Raw genomic sequence first — 24,747 nt, forward strand, 5'->3', positions numbered from 1 at the left:
TCTCCTTTCTTTTTGCCCCTCAAAGTACCCCTTTATAAACCCCATTGCACAAACAAAACCCTGATTGCACCACTAGACATGTTAGTCTAACATATTGTGAAACCCTAAGTTAATCTGACAAGCGGTTTTGGAGAACGGGTGCGGACAAGTTCAAATTTAAAAGACGCGGAAGAGGAAGAAAAGGAGGAGGAAGAAGAAGAAGAACTAGATTTGTAATTGCTAGCAATAACAGATGGTACCCTTCCCCCATTGCCAGGCGATCGGCAGCCATTTCGAAAATTCCAAAGTCAAAGAGCACATCTACACATGCAAATTATCATTTTTGTAAAGTTTCATTAAGTTTTGAGGATTTTGAAATTTTTGAAATATTTGCTGTTTCCATGGTAACGGTGGCCATTTTGGAAATTCCAAAGTGGAATATCTTATCTACATATGCCAGTTATCATTACTGTAAATTTCAAAAAGTTTGAAGCATTTCAAATTTTTTGAATTTTTTTATGTTTCCATGGTAACGATAGATATTTCTAAAATTCCAAAAGCAGATGCCACATTGGCACATGCCATGTTACATATCAATACAGTTTCATTGATCTCTTCGTAATATTCTTTAAGAAAATGTAGCTTTTATGTATTTTTCCATAGGCTCAATGTTAAACTTTCGCCCTGTTTCCATGACATGGGGTCCTCAATATAGTAGAGTTCCATCAACATTGGTCCATTTAATAGATTTCGAGAAATAAATCGTGCGGGCAAAATGTGTGGAAGAAAAATAACTAGATTTGTAATTGCTAGCAATAACGGATGGCACCCTTCCTCCATTGCCAGGGTAACGGCAGCCATTTTGAAAATTCCAAAGTCAAAGAGTGCATTTACACATGCTGATTAACATTTTTGTAAAGTCTCAATAAGTTTGAAGCATTTTGAAATTTTTGAAATTTTTGCAGTTTCCATGGTAACGGCGGCCATTTTGAAATTCCAAAGTCAAACTGCAAATCAGCACATGCCAGTTACCATTTCTGTGAAGTTTCTTTCCATTTGGTACACTTTGATTTTTTTCGCATTTTTGCTGTTTCCATGGAAACGGCGGCCATCTTGGACCATTCCATACCAAGGTGCACAACTTGGGGGTCCTCATTATAGTAAAGTTCCATCAACATTGGTCCATTAAATTCCGAGAAACACGACGGACAAAATGTGTGGAAGAAGAATAATAAAAATAAGTAAAAAAAAAAATCCCTACACCATGTTAAATACTTGGGTCACATCATATCAAGTGAATTTTTGTTCTATATATGAATTTAGAATGTAGACATTTTTTGTTAATATAGTGAATAAAAAAAAATAATCAGTTTTAAGAAAACTGTTTTTATTCACTAAATATATTAATACAAAGGTTAGTCCCTCCATGTAAATGTAAAGCACCAGACTGATTCTTCATATTTAGTTTAACCGTTGATTATACAGGTATGTCATCATAAAGTTGTACTTCATTTTACATTATCGTACTGCATCTGTTAACCCTCAACTATTGTATTTGTATTTATATAGTAATTCTACTTTCTCTGTTGACTTGTATTTAGTTTTTAGAGAATAAGGTATCTATCTATCTAATAAGAATAAAACTGAATGTTACCTGTTTTGTTTTCACCCAAGGACTGCATCCCTGATCTATTAACCATTTTGTTGTATCAATCTGTCCATAATGAGCAGCATGATGTAAAGCTGTTTGTCCAAACTATAACAATATAAAAATATAAACATGTTAATGTTGTATGATAATAAATCAAGAGAGGAGTCAAACAATTTACCAAAAAGTAAGAAATATAACATCAGGTAAGAAAATAAACAATTATACTTGTGTATAAACAGCTAAATGGTAGATTAAGATATATAAACTAAATATATATTTTCTGATTCAGTGAAACAAAACAGGTTAAAATAGTAAACTCTTAATTATATAAGTGTAACAAGATAAATAATAGCAAACCTCACTTTATATAAGTCTAACAAATATTTGTTGTCCATTTTACATTTTTAATTAACATGATTTTGTGTTGATTCTGTAGAATGATCAAAGTTGAAAAAAAACTTTTTTTTAAGAAACATTAAAACAAGTAATATTTTCTGATTCAGAGCAAAGAGACAAGAAAAATAAGACCCCACTTTATATAATTCTGTCAAGTATTTGTTGTCCATCGAACCTGTCTGATTAACGTTGATTAAGTAGAATAATCAAATAGAAAAAAAAAACTTTTTTCAAGAAACATTAAAATGAGTTATATTTTCTGATTCAGTACGAAGAGACAAGAAAAATGAGACCCCACTTTATATAATTCTGTCAAATATTTATTATTTTTTAAAAGATGTTTTACATTAGATCTGTAGAATTAACATTATCTGACTAAAGATGTTAACACAACTTTTTCTCTTTAACTTCTCATTAAAATCAGATGTTTACAAAATAATTTTTTCGTCAAGCAACAAAATAAAACCTTTACTATCTGATTCAGTTCTGTGTTACGAATAAAATGAGACCCCACTTTATATAATTCTAACAAATATTTGTTGTCCATTAAACCTGTCTGATTAACAACATGATTTTGTGTAGATTCTGTATAAAGTGAAGTTTTGTCAGAGTAAGTAGATTATATCTATCATTACCTCGTCTGTGACATCTAACTGACTGCCGTGAGTGGCCAGGTACGTCACCACCTCCAGGTGTCCTCCCCAGGCAGCCAACATTAATGGTGTCATTCCATCCTGTAATATCAACATATAACAGACATCAAAACTTGTGTCATAAACTGGACAATGTTGTGTAATAAATATAAACAAAATATATATCACATGAATCAGTGGTCAAAACTGAATAAAATGACCAGTCACACTTGTATTTATATTCTACATAAACAACAAATAAACAACATGTTTTATTGTGAGATGTCAGAACTTCCATCAGAACTGTCAGGTTAAAAAAATAACTTTTTTCAAGAAATGTAAACAATATTTATATCAATGGACTCAGCTGGACAAGACAATTAAAATGAGACCCCACTTTATATAATTCTAACAAGTATTTGTTGTCCATTAAACTGTCCGATTAATGATATGATTTTATGTTGATTCTGAAGAATGATCAAAGTTAAAAAAAAAAAAAATTTCAAGAAACAATAAAACGAGTTATATTTTCTGATTCAGTACGACAAGACAAGAAAAATAAGACCCCACTTTATATAATTCTGTCAAGTATTTGTTATTTTTAAAAGATGTTTTACATTAGATCTGTAGAATTAATATTATCTGACTAAAGATGTTAACACAACTTTTTCTCATTAACTTCTCATTAAAATCAGATGTTTACAAAATAATTTTTCATCAAGAAACAAAATAAAACCTTTACTATCTGATTCAGTTCTGTGTTACGAATAAAATGAGACCCCACTTTATATAATTCTAACAAATATTTGTTGTCCATTAAACCTGTCTGATTAACAACATGATTTTGTGTAGATTCTGTATAAAGTGAAGTTTTGTCAGAGTAAGTAGATTATATCTATCATTACCTCGTCTGTGACTTCTAACTGACTGCCGTGAGTGACCAGGTACGTCACCACCTCCAGGTGTCCTCCCCTGGCAGCCAATATTAATGGTGTCATTCCTCTCTGTAATATCAACATATAACAGACATCAAAACTTGTGTCATAAACTGGACAATGTTGTGTAATAAATATAAACAAAATATATATCACATGAATCAGTGGTCAAAACTGAATAAAATGACCAGTCACACTTGTATTTATATTCTACATAAACAACAAATAAACAACATGTTTTATTGTGAGATGTCAGAACTTCCATCAGAACTGTCAGGTTAAAAAAATAACTTTTTTCAAGAAACATAAACAATATTTATATCAATGGACTCAGCTGGACAAGACAATTAAAATGAGACCCCACTTTATATAATTCTAACAAGTATTTGTTGTCCATTAAACTGTCCGATATGATTTTATGTTGATTCTGAAGAATGATCAAAGTTAAAAAAAAAAAAATTTCAAGAAACAATAAAACGAGTTATATTTTCTGATTCAGTACGAAGAGACAAGAAAAATAAGACCCCACTTTATATAATTCTGTCAAGTATTTGTTATTTTTAAAAGATGTTTTACATTAGATCTGTAGAATTAACATTATCTGACTAAAGATGTTAACACAACTTTTTCTCATCAACTTCTCATTAAAATCAGATGTTTACAAAATAATTTTTCGTCAAGAAACAAAATAAAACCTTTACTATCTGATTCAGTTCTGTGTTACGAATAAAATGAGACCCCACTTTATATAATTCTAACAAATATTTGTTGTCCATTAAACCTGTCTGATTAACAACATGATTTTGTGTAGATTCTGTATAAAGTGAAGTTTTGTCAGAGTAAGTAGATTATATCTATCATTACCATGTCTGTGACTTCTAACTGACTGCCGTGAGTGGCCAGGTACGTCACCACCTCCAGGTGTCCTCTCCAGGCAGCCAACATTAATGGTGTTCTTCCTCCCTGTATTATCAACATATAACAGACATCAAAACTTGTGTCATAAACTGGACAATGTTGTGTAATAAATATAAACAAAATATATATCACATGAATCAGTGGTCAAAACTGAATAAAATGACCAGTCACACTTGTATTTATATTCTACATAAACAACAAATAAACAACATGTTTTATTGTGAGATGTCAGAACTTCCATCAGAACTGTCAGGTTAAAAAAAAAACTTTTTTCTAGAAAATTAAATAATATTTATATCAATGGACTCAGCTGGACAAGACAATTAAAATGAGGCCCCACTTTATATAATTCTAACAAAGATTTGTTGTCCATTAAATCTGTCTGATTAACAATGATTAAGTAGAATGATCAAAGTGGAAAATTTTTTTTTTCAAGAAACATAAAAACGAGTAATATTTTCTGATTCAGTACGACGAGACAGGAAAAATAAGACCCCACTTTATATAATTCTGTCAAATATTTATTATTTTTAAAAGATGTTTTACATTAGATCTGCAGAATTAACATCATCTGACTAAAGATGTTAACACAACTTTTTCTCATCAACTTCTCATTAAAATCAAATGTTTACAAAATAGTTTTTTGTCAGGAAATAAAATAAAACCTTTACTATCTGATTCAGTTCTGTGTTACGAATAAAATGAGACCCCACTTTATATAATTCTAACAAATATTTGTTGTTGTTTATCAAATCTGTCTGATTAACAATGATGAATGATCAAAGTTAAAAAAAAATAATTTCAAGAAAAATAAAAAAGAGTTATATTTTCTAAGTCAGATTAATGAGACAGGAAAAATGAGACCCCACTTAATATAATTCTAACAAATATTTTTTGTCCATTAAACCTGTCTGATTAACAGTATTTTGTGTTGATTCAGAATAATATTATGGTAATATAGCAATGGCGTATGTTGTGTTGAGTATAAGTGAAGAACTTTAATAAGCCATGTCTGTATTTTTTTGTTTGCATTGTGCTATGTCACATGTTTGTGAGCAGTGTAAGAGTGTCATTGATATGTCACATGTTGATGCTGAGTATCAGAGTGTCATTGATACGTCACATATTGGTGTTGAGTATCAGAGTGGTATGGCTAGGTTACATGATGGTGTTGAGTAAAAGAGTGTCATTGCTATGTCACATGTTGATGCTGAGTATCAGAATATCATTGCTATGTCACATGTTGATGCTGAGTATCAGAGTATCAATGCCATGTCACATGTTGATGCTGAGTATCAGAGTGTCAGTGATATGTCACATGTTGATGCTGAGTATCAGAGTGTCATTGCTATGTCACATGTTGGTGTTGAGTATAAGAGTGGTATGACTAGGTTACATGATGGTGTTGAGTAAAAGAGTGTCATTGCTATGTCACATGTTGATGCTGAGTATCAGAGTGTCAATGCCATGTCACATGTTGATGCTGAGTATCAGAGTGTCATTGCTATGTCACATGTTGGTGTTGAGTATAAGAGTGGTATGGCTAGGTTACATGATGGTGTTGAGTATACGTGAGTCATTGCTATGTCACATGTTGGTGCTGAGTATAAGAGTGTCATTGCTGTTGGTGTTGAGTATAAGTGTGTCATTGCTATGTCACATGTTGGTGCTGAGTATAAGAGTATCATTGCTATGTCACATGTTGGTGCTGAGCATAAGAGTGTCATTGCTATGTCACATGTTGGTGTTGAGTATATGAGTGTCATTGCTATGTCATGTGATGGTGTTGAGTATAAGAATGGCATTGCTATGTCACATGTGTGTGCTGAGTATTAGAGTGTCATTTCTGTTTTTGTTGAGTATAAGTGTGTCATTGCTATGTCAAATGTTGGTGCTGAGTATAAGTGTATCATTGCTATGTCACATGTTGGTGCTGAGCATAAGAGTGTCATTGCTATGTCACATGTTGGTGTTGAGTATACGAGTGTCATTGCTATGCCACGTGTTGGTGTTGAGTATAAGTATGTCATTGCTATGTCAGATGTTGGTGATGAGTATAAGAGTGTCATTGCTATGTCACGTGATGGTGTTGAGTATAAGAGTGTCATTGCTATGTCACATGTGTGTGCTGAGTATAAGAGTGTCATTTCTGTTGGTGTTGCTATGTCAAATGTTGGTGTTCAGTATAAGTATGGCATTGCTGTCACATGTTTCTGTTAAATATAAGAGTGTTATTGCTATGTCACATGTTGGTGCTGAGTATAAGTGTGTCATTGCTAAGTCACATGTTGGTGTTGAGTATAATAGTGTCATTGCTATGTCACATGTTGGTACTGAGTATAAGAGTGTCAGTGATATGTCACAATTTGGTGTTGAGTATAAGAGTGCCATTGCTATGTCACATGTTGGTGTTGAGTATAAGAGTGTCACTGCTATGTCACATGTTGGTACTGAGTATAAGAGTGTCATTGTTATGTCACATGTTGGTACTGAGTATAAAAGTGTCATTGCTGTCACATGTTGGTGTTGAGTATAAGAGTGTCACTGCTATGTCACATGTTGGTACTGAGTATAAGAGTGTCATTGATATGTCACATGTTGGTACTGAGTATAAGAGTGCCATTGCTATGTCACATATTGCTGTTGAGTATAAGAGTGTCAGTGATATGTCACAATTTGGTGTTGAGTATAAGAGTGATTTGGTAATGTCACATGTTGGTGTAAGTATGTCATTGCTATGTCACATGTTACCAGGTTACCCATGTCATGTTTAGTACAGGAGTGGTAAATGAATGCTGTATGATCAGATGTCATAATTCATGTTCAGTACAGGAGTGGTTAATGAATGTTGTATGATCAGGTGTCACATTTCATGTTCAGTACAGGAGTGGTAAATGAATGTTGTATGATCCAGAGTCACATGTCATGTTCAGTACAGGAGTGGTGACTGAATATTGCATGATCAGGTGTCATATATCATGTTCAGTTCAGGGGTGGTTAATGAATGTTGTATGATGTGGTGTCACATGTCATGTTCAGAAGAGGAGTGGTGGATGAATGTTGTATGATCAGGTGTCACATGTCATGTTCAGTACAGGAGTGGTGAATGAATGTTGTATGATGAGGTGTCACATGTCATGTTCAGTACAGGAGTGGTGAATGAATGTTGTATGATCAGGTGTCACATGTCATGTTCAGTACAGGAGTGGTGAATGAATGTTGTATGATGTGGTGTCACATGTCATGTTCAGTACAGGAGTGGTGAATGAATGTTGTATGATCAGGTGTCACATGTCATGTTCAGTACAGGAGTGGTGAATGAATGTTGTATGATCAGGTGTCACTTGTCATGTTTAGTACAGGAGTGGTTAATGAATGTTGTATGATCAGGTGTCACTTGTCATGTTCAGTACAGTGAGGTAAATAAATGTTGAATGATCAGGTGCCACATGTCATGTTTAATACAGAAGTGGTAAATGATTGTTGTATGATTATGTGTCATGTCTTGTGTCATGATGATGCAAGATTTATGTAAAACCGAAGGAATTTTTTTGTAGAATACCATGAAAGTGTATGTTAAGTGTCATACAGTATAATAAAATAAATCACAATATTTCAGTTGTATGCAGTTAAGAAGTATCAGACGGCTACCCTTTGACATACACACTGGAGTGGCATTCGTCAGTGTAATGAAGTAAATCACAATATTTCAGTTGTATACAGTAAGAAAGTATCAGACAGCAACCCTTTAACATACAAACTGGAGTGGTATTCATCAGTATAATAACATGAATAAATTAAATCACAATATTTCAGTTATATACAGTTATATACAGTTAGGAAGTATCAGACAGCAACCCTCTGACATACAAACTGGAGTGGTATTCATCAGTGTAATGAAGTAAATCACAATATTTCAATTGTATGCAGTTAGGAAGTACCAGACAGCAACTCTCTAACATAAAAACTGGAGTGGTATTCATCAGTGTAATGAAGTATTTAAGGTTGTTTTTTGGGGTATTAAAACTGTGAAGTGTTTTAGGGGCTGTTGTTTGTCTTCTCCCTTGGCCATGGTGTTGCCTATTCTTCTACTACTTATGTGTTTTGATTGCCTATTCTTCTACTACTTATGTGTTTTGATTGTCTATTCTTCTACTACCTGTGTGTTTTGATTGTCTATTCTTCTACTACTTATGTGCTTTGATTGTCTATTCTTCTATTACTTATGTGTTTTGATTGTCTATTCTTCTACTACCTGTGTGTTTTGATTGTCTATTCTTCTACTACTTGTGTGTTTTGATTGTCTATTCTTCTACTACTTGTGTGTTTTGTTGTCTATTCTTCTACTACTGATGTGTTTTGTCTATTCTTCTACTAGTTATGTGTTTTGATTGTCTATTCTTCTACTTCTTATGTGTTTTGTCTATTCGTCTACTACTTATGTGTTTTGATTGTCTATTCTTCTACCACTTGTGTGTTTTGATTGTCTATTCTTCTACTACTTGTGTGTTTTGATTGTCTATTCTTCTACTACTTGTGTGTTTTGATTGTCTATTCTTCTACTACTTATGTGTTTTCATTGTCTATTCTTCTACTACTTGTGTGTTTTGTCTATTCTTCTACTACTTGTGTGTTTTGACTGTCTATTCTTCTACTACTTATGTGTTTTGATTGTCTATTCTTCTACTACTGATGTGTTTTGATTGTCTATTCTTCTACTACTTGTGTGTTTTGTCTATTCTTCTACTACTTGTGTGTTTTGCCTATTCTTCTACTACTTGTGTGTTTTGATTGTCTATTCTTCTACTACTTATGTGTTTTGTCTATTCTTCTACTACTTGTGTGTTTTGATTGTCTATTCTTCTACTACTTATGTGTTTTCATTGTCTATTCTTCTACTACTTGTGTGTTTTGATTGTCTATTATTCTACTACTTGTGTGTTTTGTCTATTCTTCTACTACTTGTGTGTTTTGATTGTCTATTCGTCTACTAATTATGTGTTTTGATTGTCTATTCTTCTATTATTTATGTGTTTTGATTGTCTATTCTTCTATTACTTATGTGTTTTGATTGTCTATTCTTCTATTATTTATGTGTTTTGATTGTCTATTCTTCTATTACTTATGTGTTTTGATTGTCTATTCTTCTTTTACTTATTTGTTTTGATTGTCTATTCTTCTACTACTTATGTGTTTTGATTGTCTATTCTTCTACTACTTATGTGTTTTGTCTATTCTTCTACTACTTATGTGTTTTGATTGTCTATTCTTCTACTACTTATGTGTTTTGATTGTCTATTCTTCTACTACTTATGTGTTTTGTCTATTCTTCTACTACTTATGTGTTTTGATTGTCTATTCTTCTACTACTTATGTGTTTTGTCTATTCTTCTACTACTTGTGTGTTTTGATTGTCTATTCTTCTACTACTTGTGTGTTTTGATTGTCTATTCTTCTATTACTTATTTGTTTTAATTGTCTATTCTTCTAATACTTATGTGTTTTGTCTATTCTTTTACTACTTATGTGTTTTGATTGTCTATTCTTCTATTATTTATGTGTTTTGATTGTCTATTCTTCCATTACTTATGTGTTTTGATTGTCTATTCTTCTTTTACTTATTTGTTTTGATTGTCTATTCTTCTACTACTTATGTGTTTTGTCTATTCTTCTACTACTTATGTGTTTTGTCTATTCTTCTACTACGTGTGTGTTTTGATTGTCTATTCTTCTACTACTTGTGTGTTTTGTCTATTCTTCTACTACTTGTGTGTTTTGATTGTCTATTCTTCTATTACTTATGTGTTTTGTCTATTCTTCTACTACTTGTGTGTTTTGATTGTCTATTCTTCTACTACTTATGTGTTTTCATTGTCTATTCTTCTACTACTTGTGTGTTTTGATTGTCTATTCTTCTACTACTTGTGTGTTTTGATTGTCTATTCGTCTACTAATTATGTGTTTTGATTGTCTATTCTTCTATTATTTATGTGTTTTGATTGTCTATTCTTCTATTACTTATGTGTTTTGATTGTCTATTCTTCTATTATTTATGTGTTTTGATTGTCTATTCTTCTATTACTTATGTGTTTTGATTGTCTATTCTTCTTTTACTTATTTGTTTTGATTGTCTATTCTTCTACTACTTATGTGTTTTGATTGTCTATTCTTCTACTACTTGTGTGTTTTGTTGTCTATTCTTCTACTACTTATGTGTTTTGTCTATTCTTCTACTACTTGTGTGTTTTGATTGTCTATTCTTCTACTACTTGTGTGTTTTGATTGTCTATTCTTCTACTACTTGTGTGTTTTGATTGTCTATTCTTCTATTACTTATTTGTTTTGATTGTCTATTCTTCTACTACTTGTGTGTTTTGTCTATTCTTCTACTACTTGTGTGTTTTGTCTATTCTTCTACTACTTATGTGTTTTGATTGTCTATTCTTCTACTACTTATGTGTTTTGATTGTCTATTCTTCTATTACTTATTTGTTTTGATTGTCTATTCGTCTACTAATTATGTGTTTTGATTGTCTATTCTTCTATTATTTATGTGTTTTGATTGTCTATTCTTCTTTTACTTATTTGTTTTGATTGTCTATTCTTCTACTACTTATGTGTTTTGTCTATTCTTCTACTACTTGTGTGTTTTGATTGTCTATTCTTCTACTACTTGTGTGTTTTGATTGTCTATTCTTCTACTACTTGTGTGTTTTGTCTATTCTTCTACTACTTGTGTGTTTTGATTGTCTATTCTTCTACTACTTGTGTGTTTTGTTGTCTATTCTTCTACTTCTTATGTGTTTTGTCTATTCTTCTACTACTTGTGTGTTTTGATTGTCTATTCTTCTACTACTTGTGTGTTTTGATTGTCTATTCTTCTATTACTTATTTGTTTTGATTGTCTATTCTTCTACTACTTGTGTGTTTTGTCTATTCTTCTACTACTTGTGTGTTTTGTCTATTCTTCTACTACTTATGTGTTTTGATTGTCTATTCTTCTACTACTTATGTGTTTTGATTGTCTATTCTTCTATTACTTATTTGTTTTGATTGTCTATTCGTCTACTAATTATGTGTTTTGATTGTCTATTCTTCTATTATTTATGTGTTTTGATTGTCTATTCTTCTATTACTTATGTGTTTTGATTGTCTATTCTTCTTTTACTTATTTGTTTTGATTGTCTATTCTTCTACTACTTATGTGTTTTGTCTATTCTTCTACTACTTATGTGTTTTGTTGTCTATTCTTCTACTTCTTATGTGTTTTGTCTATTCTTCTACTACTTGTGTGTTTTGTCTATTCTTCTACTACTTGTGTGTTTTGATTGTCTATTCTTCTACTACTTGTGTGTTTTGTTGTCTATTCTTCTACTTCTTATGTGTTTTGTCTATTCTTCTACTACTTGTGTGTTTTGATTGTCTATTCTTCTACTACTTGTGTGTTTTGATTGTCTATTCTTCTATTACTTATTTGTTTTGATTGTCTATTCTTCTACTACTTGTGTGTTTTGTCTATTCTTCTACTACTTGTGTGTTTTGTCTATTCTTCTACTACTTATGTGTTTTGATTGTCTATTCTTCTACTACTTATGTGTTTTGATTGTCTATTCTTCTATTACTTATTTGTTTTGATTGTCTATTCGTCTACTAATTATGTGTTTTGATTGTCTATTCTTCTATTATTTATTTGTTTTGATTGTCTATTCGTCTACTAATTATGTGTTTTGATTGTCTATTCTTCTATTATTTATGTGTTTTGATTGTCTATTCTTCTATTACTTATGTGTTTTGATTGTCTATTCTTCTTTTACTTATTTGTTTTGATTGTCTATTCTTCTACTACTTATGTGTTTTGTCTATTCTTCTACTACTTGTGTGTTTTGTTGTCTATTCTTCTACTTCTTATGTGTTTTGTCTATTCTTCTACTACTTGTGTGTTTTGATTGTCTATTCTTCTACTACTTGTGTGTTTTGATTGTCTATTCTTCTATTACTTATTTGTTTTGATTGTCTATTCTTCTACTACTTGTGTGTTTTGTCTATTCTTCTACTACTTGTGTGTTTTGTCTATTCTTCTACTACTTATGTGTTTTGATTGTCTATTCTTCTACTACTTATGTGTTTTGATTGTCTATTCTTCTATTACTTATTTGTTTTGATTGTCTATTCGTCTACTAATTATGTGTTTTGATTGTCTATTCTTCTATTATTTATGTGTTTTGATTGTCTATTCTTCTATTACTTATGTGTTTTGATTGTCTATTCTTCTTTTACTTATTTGTTTTGATTGTCTATTCTTCTACTACTTATGTGTTTTGTCTATTCTTCTACTACTTGTGTGTTTTGATTGTCTATTCTTCTACTACTTGTGTGTTTTGATTGTCTATTCTTCTATTACTTATTTGTTTTGATTGTCTATTCTTCTACTACTTGTGTGTTTTGTCTATTCTTCTACTACTTGTGTGTTTTGTCTATTCTTCTACTACTTATGTGTTTTGATTGTCTATTCTTCTACTACTTATGTGTTTTGATTGTCTATTCTTCTATTACTTATTTGTTTTGATTGTCTATTCGTCTACTAATTATGTATTTTGATTGTCTATTCTTCTATTATTTATGTGTTTTGATTGTCTATTCTTCTATTACTTATGTGTTTTGATTGTCTATTCTTCTTTTACTTATTTGTTTTGATTGTCTATTCTTCTACTACTTATGTGTTTTGTCTATTCTTCTACTACTTGTGTGTTTTGATTGTCTATTCTTCTACTACTTGTGTGTTTTGATTGTCTATTCTTCTACTACTTGTGTGTTTTGTCTATTCTTCTACTACTTGTGTGTTTTGATTGTCTATTCTTCTACTACTTATGTGCTTTGATTGTCTATTCTTCTATTACTTATGTGTTTTGTCTATTCTTCTACTACTTGTGTGTTTTGATTGTCTATTCTTCTACTACTTATGTGTTTTGATTGTCTATTCTTCTACTACTTATGTGTTTTGATTGTCTATTCTTCTATTATTTATGTGTTTTGATTGTCTATTCTTCTATTACTTATGTGTTTTGATTGTCTATTCTTCTGTTACTTATTTGTTTTGATTGTCTATTCTTCTACTACTTATGTGTTTTGATTGTCTATTCTTCTACTACTTATGTGTTTTGATTGTCTATTCTTCTATAATTTATGTGTTTTGATTGTCTATTCTTCTATTACTTATGTGTTTTGATTGTCTATTATTCTACTACTTGTGTGTTTTGATTGTCTATTTGTCTACTAATTATGTGTTTTGATTGTCTATTCTTCTATTACTTATGTGTTTTGATTGTCTATTCTTCTATTATTTATGTGTTTTGATTGTCTATTCTTCTATTACTTATGTGTTTTGATTGTCTATTCTTCTTTTACTTATTTGTTTTGATTGTCTATTCTTCTACTACTTATGTGTTTTGTCTATTCTTCTACTACTTATGTGTTTTGTCTATTCTTCTACTACTTGTGTGTTTTGATTGTCCATTCTTCTACTACTTGTGTGTTTTGATTGTCTATTCTTCTACTACTTGTGTGTTTTGTCTATTCTTCTACTACTTGTGTGTTTTGATTGTCTATTCTTCTTCTACTTGTGTGTTTTGATTGTCTATTCTTCTGTGTGTGTTGAATACAAGAACTGTATATATTTATGTTGTGTAATGATGTTTCTCACTGTGTGTGTTGAAAACAAGAGTTGTATATATTGAGGTTGCGTAGTGATTTTTCTCAATGTGTGTGTTGAAAACAAGAGTTGTATATATTGATGTTGTGTAATGATGTTTCTCATTGTGTGTGTTGAATACAAGAGCTGTATATATTGATGTTGTGTAATGATGTTTCTCACTGTGTGTGTTGAAAACAAGAGTTGTATATATTGAGGTTGTGTAGTGATGTTTCTCAATGTGTGTGTTGAAAACAAGAGTTGTATATATTGATGTTGTGTAATGATGTTTCTCACTGTGTGTGTTGAATACAAGAGCTGTATATATTGATGTTGTGTAATGATGTTTCTCACTGTGTGTGTTGAATACAAGAGCTGTATATATTGATGTTGTGTAATGATGTTTCTCAATGTGTGTGTTGAATACAAGAGCTGTATATATTTATGTTGTGTAATGATGTTTCTCACTGTGTGTGTTGAATACAAGAGCTGTATATATTGATGTTGTGTAATGATGTTTCTCACTGTGTGTGTTGAATACAAGAGCTGTATATATTGATGTTGTGTAATGATGTTTCTCACTGTGTGTGTTGAAAACAAGAGTTGTATATATATTGATGTTGTGTAATGATGTTTTTCACTGTGTGTGTTGAATACAAGAGTTGTATATATTGATGTTGTGTAATGATGTTTCACACTGTTTTTTGTGGAATAGAAAGAGTTCTACCGGTATTTACATTGGGGTTGTGTAATGATTTTTCTTAATATCTAATAATGATTAATATAAGACAAGAGTATTTGCAATAACCAGAAATTTACATTGAATCACTGAACATTAATTACAAGGGTTCATATTGTGTGTACTATATAATAAATAATTTTATGTGTGCTAAACATTTTACTTCACTTACAAATTCATCAGTTTTACATTCCAAGTTAGCTTTGTTCTTTACACATAGTTCTACCTCTTTTATATTCCCCTTCCTTGCAGCTGTAAGAAGTTTCTGTAAGCAAAACAAAGTTTTCACATTTTCCTCTGAACATAAAAATGTATTATAAATGTAATAATTGAATTTAACAAGCTACATTTTTACAGTTAACAGTTTATACCAAACACAGTGATTACCAAGACGGAGTGAAATTGTTGTCTATAATTTCAGATTTTTTTTCTTCAGAAAAGTCTTTAGACAATTATGCACCAGTTTTGAGATCAGCCTTGGTTTTTTTTGGGGTTCGTGTTGCTCTATCTTTAGTTTTCTATGTAACGTTTTGAATACTTGTATTTTCATTGTTTTTCATTTTTTGTCATGACGTCGTCAGTTTCTCTTTGACTTAAAATGAGTTGTGAATGCATTATTATAATAAAGCACCTATCGCCAAACACTAGTATTAGTTGTCAATTGCGTACAATGGGAGGCAACTCTCATTGTACCTAATTGATAACGCATTTTACGAGATTGCCTCCTATTGATACTTCATTCGGGTTTTATTTACCAGAGCTCCAGATAAGAATTCACACATTGGGGTTTTTACCCCTCATTTATTATATGATTGAGTGAAATATTTTTTTCATTTGGAATTAATTCACCCCTCAAGCAAATATCAAATTGGGTTTTTCACCACCAGGCTCCTTAATATGTTGGGTTTTTTCATCATCAAGATATTGAATTTAGACGTGTTATAATACAATTATATCAAACAGAGATGTTCATCCATCTTAAATATTTCTTTCATTATATATTTGATCGCTGTTTTATCTGGTTTATACCGTGACGAGCAATTGTTCCGTTTAATTTGTGTCCGGTTTGTTTCAACCGTTCTGCCAGTTTTTTTTTTTCTTTTCTCTCAACTTATATAAACTGGTGTCACTAGTGGGACAGAAACTATTGTAATTACCTTTCTAGAGCACATACGATCACCCTTTGGTTTATTTGCCACTATCATGACTATTGGGGTAGGTGTGGCTCAGTTGTTAGATTTTTATGTAGTACTTGTGAACATTGGATCCTGTAGGTTTGCCAGTCCTATCAACTGTTCGCAGACCTACTTTTTTGTAAAAATAATTAACAGTTCCCAGTTGAATTAAGATACACCTTAAAACCTTGACTAGATCGACCAGGTTAAGAATATGACCATGGGGTGGTTCAATGACTGAGACCACATTCAATTTCAAATGATCCTGCAAAATCAAATAAATAAATGACAATGTTGTACTACACTTGCCAATATCATAACTATCTTAACATGGTAGTCTTATTGGCAATAAGTCATTATAAGATAAAAAATAAAGAAAGTGGCCAGCTACATTTATGCAAAACGAATATGTGTGTTTACTCATCAACAGAAATGGAAAAAAAAACTCTTTTAAATCTAAAATAATATTTGAATGTTTAACACATATATGTCTCTGGTTTAATTTTATTTACATAAATCTGGTCAATTTAGTTGTCCCTTATTATGTTAGGTTTTCAAGGACATACATTGTAATTGATTTGGCCTTTCACTGTTCCAACTGATTTAATTCTTGCACCACTGATTAGTCATATGGAGACAAAACCCATGTTTGTCGTACTAGTAATGTTCTCATTAAGGCACGTATACTAGCCCTGGACGCATGGTTTTCTGTCTGGTCGCGCATGAACCTGCTAGTCCGTGGAACTCTTCTTGATAACACTAGCTGAGATTTATTATTATCATGATTATCCCTCAGCTATCAAAAAGAAGCTGAAAACATGCGTCTATTCAATATTTTTACTGGAAATTTGCTTTTGTTTAAAATCATTCATTGTTATTGCTATGTGTCATGATAAATCCCGAGCAATACGAATATAATTATGATCTTTACTCCAATTGGATAAACGCAGAGAAGATCGAAATCTTTTTACATCAGCCATGTGTCAGCACATTTAACTTCTTGAGTAAAGGACAATTCCAACAGGGACCCAGGTCAACTATTTGACGGAACTCTCTATTTTTAGAACAAAAGGAGATTTCCAATTATAAATATTACAAAAATAGATTTACGCAACGATAATTTATAAATAAGGGTAAATAACGCACATGATAACGACTAGAAGGGTTGATAACACATAGTTTTGACATATAATTGGGTTTTCTTTTGCATGAATTGGTTTTTGAACGCTGCAATCGTCAATTGCATTGGGTTTTCAGTTGTTTTTATTGCGTGATCACGCAAATACGCAGCTTATCTGGAGCTCTGCAGTCCTATGATATCTTACGTTTCTTTTTTTTTGTCTCCTGGAATTTTGTATATTGAAATTCTTTTCATTGTAGTCATTTTGATTTCTCCTATTCTCCCTCTGACTGACTGTGTGAAAACTACACGCCTGTATCTTTCTGTACAGTTTATAAACAACATAGGTCACATGACCTTTGACTTTAAAAAGAAAATCTTACCTCATCCCAACTTGCCATTATATCCTGCAAAAGAAAAAGAAAACATTTTAACATGTTTGTATACAGGAGTTGTAATTTGATGTGGAATATTTTTAAGGGGCATTAACTACAAGAAACAAAAAAAACATAAAATAAGATTTTTTTTTTTGATAAATCATCAGCATAATCATGAAAATTAATGAAAGTTTGATCAGTTGTATTTTGTTATAGTTTGTTAAAAGGGGGTTCTACATTTGACCTCATTACAGTAAAAAACACATTCAAAATAATATGCAATTTTTCAGCTGTGCATGTGGAACAAATAATGCTTCAGTAAATATTTGCTTTTGTTACTGCAATTACCATTATCATGATTATATTGTGCTTTGTTAAGTATCTAAAGAATAGAACAAGCAATCGAGACAGGAAATTTTGTGAAATAAAGATGAAAGTAAAATGGCGATTGAAATTGACTATTGGAAGCCGACAGTAACTTTCTTTTTTATCACTTGCAGTACATTTATTATTCCAATTTGCATTTTTTGGGCAGCAAAAGTATTCATTAAAAATTTAAGTCAGCTAATTTTCTAATCCATTGAACAGTATATGCTTTTAAATAAGCATTAGTAATTAATAGCAAAATTGCTGTTACACACTCGCGCTCTTCATGCGGCAAGGCACAATAGTTTATAAGATTTACTTATATCTATACATTGTATAGCGTATAAATTGTGCAAGGTGACGTCAATGTACACATCAATAATGTCGCCACTAAAGGTTAAATTCCACAGGATATAGCTTGAAAACAATCACGGTTGCTAAGGACTTCCTTTACATCAATCCATTTGTTGTTCAATTTTGAATCATATATATACATACAAAAAATTCTGTGGATTAATGAAATAGAATAACTTGATCATGTAAAAATTCTTGCCAAATTTCACGACTCGAGTTTCCCTTATATATAATCTATTTATTTTTGGCATATTATATTATTTTCAACATCTCATGTTTCAAAAAAGAAAACGGTTAACCCCTTTTTTTATTTTATTTTCTGGTGTATTTTTACAAGCAAACTGCAGAGTCCAAATTTGTGATAATTAAAACAAATTCTGAGGAGTAGTTTATTGAGTACACTTTGCCTTAATGTTGTTTTGAAAGAAACTTGTTTAAGTAAAGTCCATGTCTGATTATCAATATGATTAAACATGTTAAATACCCAAAATGAAATCTGTTGGTCAAAGTTCTGCAACTGTCAATAAGGGATTACACGTGGCCCTTCGTCAAACTCTTATAGGAACCTCAGCATGTTATTGTACAGTATGTCTTCATGGCCTTAATGCCACTTTATATAACACACCCCTTCTGCCAACAGTCAATTAGAATGATAAGAATCTGCAAATAAAGATTTATATAATTGTTAAACATATAAATTGTCATTGATCATGTTGATATGGTCATAATTATAAATTAACTGTTTATAAAACTTTGAATTTTTGAAATACTAAGGGCAGTAGTAAGGCTTTTCCGGGGTTCAAATAGGCAGTGGTTATAGGTCTGTGACCTTCCATTTATGGGTTCGGACCTTCCCATCGGTAGTTTATTTCACCCGACAGACTTTCATATTTTTGCATGTTAAATAAAATGCTCCGCTGGGCGCAGTTTGATACGACTGCAGAGGTTGAACCCTGAACAGTTGGGGCAAGTATGGACACAACATTCAAGTTTGATACAGCACTAAATTTGGATTGTGATTAAAAATTTGACACAGCATAGGTTTCTGACACAGAATGAATGTGGGAAAATTTTTTGAACCCCCTTATGATTCATAACCCCCAACTCAATCCCAGCCTTCCCTGTGTGGTATGGTACCTTTCAGTACAATTTCAGAGAGATCCAAACACTTGAACCAGGGGTGTGGAAATATTTGTTTTGAGCACTTGTCCCTGGGCAAGTAAAACTGTAAATTTTACTTGTCCAGAAAAAAAAGTTACTTGCCCTGAAAGTCCCAATAAATATTGAGGTATTTTACTGTTAGTTTGTATGATTCTTAGCACTGATTTGAATCACAATATCAATGAAAGTTATTTTGTTAGTGTACAAATAAAAGGAGGTAATGGGTTGACATCAATTGGACATAAACCCAACAGCAAACCAACCAAATGAAATGACATCTAGAGGACAATTTTGAAGCAGTATTCATTTAAAAATTCTAGCCAGTAGGTACATATACTAAATTTTGAGGACACAGTGAGACTTAGAGTGAATAAATGAAAACTAAATAATAGATTAACCATTGAAAACTATTTGATTCTCTCAACTGACACGCTTGGTGTTTTGCTGATAGTTGATGGGCAATTAAGGTGTTCCTTCTATCTACCACTTTGCCATCAAATAAGGTTCACTTTTGATTGGCATGGGTTGGATGTTGTCTACAAATTATACAAAAATTCAATTTATTTTCCTTATTTTCTTCCATAGAGAGCAAGGGGAATCATGGATAAAACCTAATCGACGATCCCGAGTCAATGGACAAAGACAACGCAATGATTAACTGACCCGGGTTCGCATACTTTTTTTTTTTTATTTTGGTAATCGATCTGTTTCCGGTTTTATTTAATATTTTTATCATCATGAAGTTTCATGTTTTGACATAAATATGTGTTTTTTATTCGCTGATCATAAGGTTATTTTACATTAAATTAAAAATCTTTAGAAGTTTTGAAAATAATTCAATTTTTTTGTTTGAATTGAACTTTGTCAAGTAATGATAGTATAATTTTTTTTACTTGTCCACGGGCAACCCAGAAAAAAAAAGTTACTTGTCTGGGTGTTCAAATGTACGAGTCGGGCGAGTCGGGCATAGCATTTCCACACCCCTGACTTGAACACAAGTCATTGTCTGGAAACTAGAAAAATGCTTGTTTTTTGGCCCCTTTTTGGCCCCAAATTCCTAAACATTTAGGGCAATTACCCCTAAACTCAAACCCAGCTTGCCCTTTGTGATATGGAACCTTGTATTACAATTTCATAAAGATCCATACACTTACACACAAGTTATTGTCCTGAAACTAGAAAAATGCTTGTTTTTTTCCCCTTTTTTGCCCCTAATTCCTAAAATTTTGAGGCAATTACCCCCAAAATCAATCCCAGCCTTCTCTTTGTGGTATGGTACCTTGTAGAACAATATCAGAAAGATCCATACACTTGAACACAAGTCATTGTCTGGAAACTAGAAAAATGCTTGTTTTTTGGCCCCTTTTTGGCCCCAAATTCCTAAACAGTTAGGGCAATTACCTCCAAACTCAATTCCAGCTTTCCCTTTGTGATATTGAACCTTGTAGTACAATTTCATAAAGATTCATACACTTACACACAAGTTATTGTCATGAAACTAGAAATATGCTTGTTTTTTTGCCCCTTTTTGGCCCCTTAATTCCTAAAATTTGGAGGCAATTACCCCCAAAATCAATCCCAGCATTCCCTTTGTGATATAGAACCTTGTGGTACAATGTAAGAGAGATCCATACACTAACACACAAGTTATGTCTGGAAGTTACAAAAATGCTTATTTTTTGCCCCTTTTTGGCCTTTAATTCCTTAACTGTTGGTACCATAACCCCCAAAATCAATCCCAACCTTCCTTTTGTGGTATTAAACCTTATGGTAAAATTTCATAGAGATCCATTCACTTAAACTAAAGTTATTGTGCGAAAACCAATGTGTCTTCGGACGACGACGACGACAACAACGACGACGACGCCAACTTCATACCAATATACTATCGCAAAATTTTTTTGAGGTCGTATAAAAATGCTTGTTTTTAGGCCCCTTTTTGGCCCCAAATTCCTAAATGTTTAGGGCAATTACCCCCAAACTCAAACCCAGCTTTCCCTTTGTGAGGCCAAAAAAAAATATATGTCTGTTTACGGTTACCCGACCGACCCTATGTCATTTTATTCAAAAATGAAATCGAAAGTGAAAGTACAAAGCAGGAAACACCTACTTTCAGTTTAAAACAAAAGTGAAAGTAGGTGCGTGATCATCTGAGCGCTTTAATCTTAAAATCACGGACTCGAAATTCAAGCGTTTTTACGATCTAGATCTCAATGGCAACTTGCATGGCCCCAATAGGCTGAGGCAGCAAGCGTGGTCACATTAAAGTTAAAAAAATGTGACCACATGCTTACAAAATTTTTTTTGACAAAGTTACCAAACAAATTGATAATTGGTACCGATGTGTTTGATCTGTACCATAGTAAACAACCTGCAAAAACATACAAAGTAACGGTGACTTGGAAAACTGAAATTCAACAAGGTGACGGTTATATTGTTAACGGGAACTTAACTGTTGGAGATGTTGTAGATAAATTCAATGTTAAATGTATAGATATTTTATGAGAGAAGGAAATCAACAATAATTTGGTTTCTATTGTCCAAACAGCAGCAGACAATGCTACCAACATTGCAATAAATGTTTTTCAAGTTATGATGGCTGGAGGACGAGCATACCCAACTTTTTTTAAATAACAAAAGTCATCTGACATCACCCTTTTGACACCTATCCCTGCAAATATATTTCAAACCAGGAATTGAACCTGTTAAAACACGCATGTTTTTTTTCTATTTATTAATTCTGCAGGTAAGTGTCAGTACTTGTAGAGGTTAGCCAAGTACTGACAGATAGATAATTTCAGACTAACCTCTCATAAATAAATGTAAATACCACACATTTAATAACATGTATGATCTGCAGGGGTGTCTACTCCTCATGTCAAAAAAACACACAGCACCAAACTTGTCAGCAATGTTCCTGGGAAGGTTATTTATTATGGTATAAAAGAATTTAATTTATTAAAAGTTTAATGCATCAAATTTGCAAAAGTGAAAGAAACATTTTTTAATACAAGTAGTTGGTACAACCCCCAAAACTTGAACCAGTATGTTCATATGTATAAGTGCAGGTTTTGTCATCTTTCCTCGTTTCTGATGGGTCTTCTTGTTTTATATATTTATTGTTCATACACCAGTACAGCATAATGAATATATTTCTGCATACATGTACATTAATAAACCTATATATTAGAAAGGACAAAACAATTTATTTTAAGTTTATATGACAGTAAAAAGTTAATATAGTCACTTAATATTAGTTAAAACAACATGTAACAACATCACACATCTCGCCAAAAAAAAAAATGAAAAAAAAAAATAAAATGGAAATACCTACCTACTTACCCTATTTTTTTAATGGATGTAACCTTAAACAGACATATATTTTTTTTTGGCCTGATATGGAACCTTGTAGTACAATTTCATAAAGATCCATACACTTACACACAAGTTATTGTCCTGAAACTAGAAAAATGCTTGTTTTTTCCCCCTTTTTGGCCACTAATTCCTAAAATTTTGAGGCAATTACCCCCAAAATCAATCCCAGCCTTTCCTTTGTGGTATGGTACCTTGCAGTACAATTTCAGAGAGATCCATACCCTTGAACACAAGTTATTGTCTGGAAACTAGAAAAATGCTTATTTTTGGCCCCTTTTACACCCCTTATTCCTAAACGTTTTGGGCAATTACCCCCAAACTCAATTCCAGCTTTTCCTTTGTGATATGGAACCTTGTAGTATAATTTCAGAAAGATCCATACACTTACACACAAATTATTGTCATGAAACTAGAAAAATGCTTGTTTTTTGCCCCTTTTTTTGGCCCCTAATTCCTAAAATTTTGAGGCAATTACATTGTACCCCCAAAATTAATCCCAGCATTCCCTTTGTGATATGGAACCTTGTGGTACAATGTCAGAGAGATCCATACACTAACACACAAGTTATGTCTGGAAGATACAATAAAATGCTCCTCTGGGCGCAACTTGATACGACCGCAGAGGTCGAACCATGAACAGTTGGGGCAAGTATGGACACAACATTCAAGTTTGATACAGCTCTGAATTTGGATTGTGATTAAATATTTGACACAGCATAGGTTTCTGACACAGAATGAATGTGGTCTAAGAACTTAAATTTTTTTAATTTACCTATTATGGTCCAATATCCAAAATCTAAATACATGGTTAGACTCAGCATATCAAAGAATCCAAAGAATTCAATTTTTGATGAAATCAAACAAAGTTTAATTTTGGACCCTTTTGACCTCAATGTGGACCAATTTGATAACGGGGCCAAAAAATCAAAATACATGGTTAGATTCAGCATATCATAGAACCCCATATATGGGCAATAATTTGGTATTGGGACCGTTTCCGATAACGATAGAAAAGTGATAAAATATTGTATTTTGTTGAGAGCAGTTGTTGCTCCACCATCAAATGCTATTATTTCTATTAAAATATAGGTGCTTTCTAATCTCCCCTAGAGAGAACTTGAAATAAACAAATATTTAAGATTATTCGGCCACTTTTGTATGTTGTTTCTTAGCGTTATTTTCGCTTCCGAAGTGCGTAACACTGCCCGATTTAAAGATAATCGTCGCCTGCAAAATCGTAACTTTTGCTTTCAAATAATAAAGAACATCGCTCAAAAAGAATAGTCAGAAGAAATTGCAGAGAACTATAACTATTTTTGTAGCAGGTGTAAGAAAAGTAGAGTTACTTTGGTTTCCGATTTCGTAACGCAAATTTTAGATGGTGTAGTCTGCTTTATTGTAAATGAATTCTTCATAACAATATGCAAATATGAACTCTCACGAGATGTTCAAACAGGTAAATCAGTGATTATTTACATTCTAGTTTTGTTCTTCGTAATAATAAAGTTAGAAAATGACGTTATCGTTATGCGTTACATTTCACACGAAACAGAAGTCCAGTTATTTACTTTTTATTTATTAAAATTTTTTTTGTCGTTCAGTCCAAATCATTTCCGGTCATACGTGAAACATGTGGCGAATATGTGATTAAGCGCTTATGGCCTGGTATATGAAATATTAGGTCTAAACATCGTTTTCGTTTCCAACGGGATAGTAGCAAGCACATTCTGCAGACTGTTTTCATATTGTTTAAAAAAGGAAAATACAATTTTCAAAGAGATCGCGACGGGGGTCTATTATTTTTCCTACGTGCATAATGTTACATACTATCTTGAGTGAAAATAAATGCCCAATGACTTAACAAAATCGATTTCTTATTCG

The 24,747-nt window shown here is 32.0% G+C and overlaps 1 protein-coding gene and 1 long non-coding RNA gene across 2 annotated transcripts in view; both read right to left on the reverse strand.

The window, feature by feature from the left end:
• LOC127705233 (uncharacterized) overlaps positions 1-1,731 on the reverse strand; it is a 164,653-nt gene extending 162,922 nt beyond the window's left edge. Inside the window, exon 1 of the mRNA XM_052209558.1 lies at positions 1,634-1,731. The gene's annotated coding sequence lies outside the window, so the exon portion shown is untranslated. The remainder of the gene's footprint in view (positions 1-1,633) is intronic.
• A 13,378-nt stretch (positions 1,732-15,109) lies between these two features.
• The window catches only part of LOC127705266 (uncharacterized), a 161,732-nt gene continuing 152,094 nt past the window's right edge, over positions 15,110-24,747 (reverse strand). The window contains exons 4-6 of the long non-coding RNA XR_007983791.1: positions 18,815-18,990; positions 17,617-17,640; positions 15,110-15,203 (exon numbers count right to left, since the gene is read on the reverse strand). This is a non-coding gene — a long non-coding RNA (uncharacterized LOC127705266). The remainder of the gene's footprint in view (positions 15,204-17,616; positions 17,641-18,814; positions 18,991-24,747) is intronic.

Source organism: Mytilus californianus, unplaced genomic scaffold (genome assembly GCF_021869535.1).
Source record: "Mytilus californianus isolate M0D057914Y unplaced genomic scaffold, xbMytCali1.0.p SCAF_6, whole genome shotgun sequence".
Taxonomy (NCBI): Eukaryota; Metazoa; Mollusca; class Bivalvia; order Mytilida; family Mytilidae; genus Mytilus; species Mytilus californianus.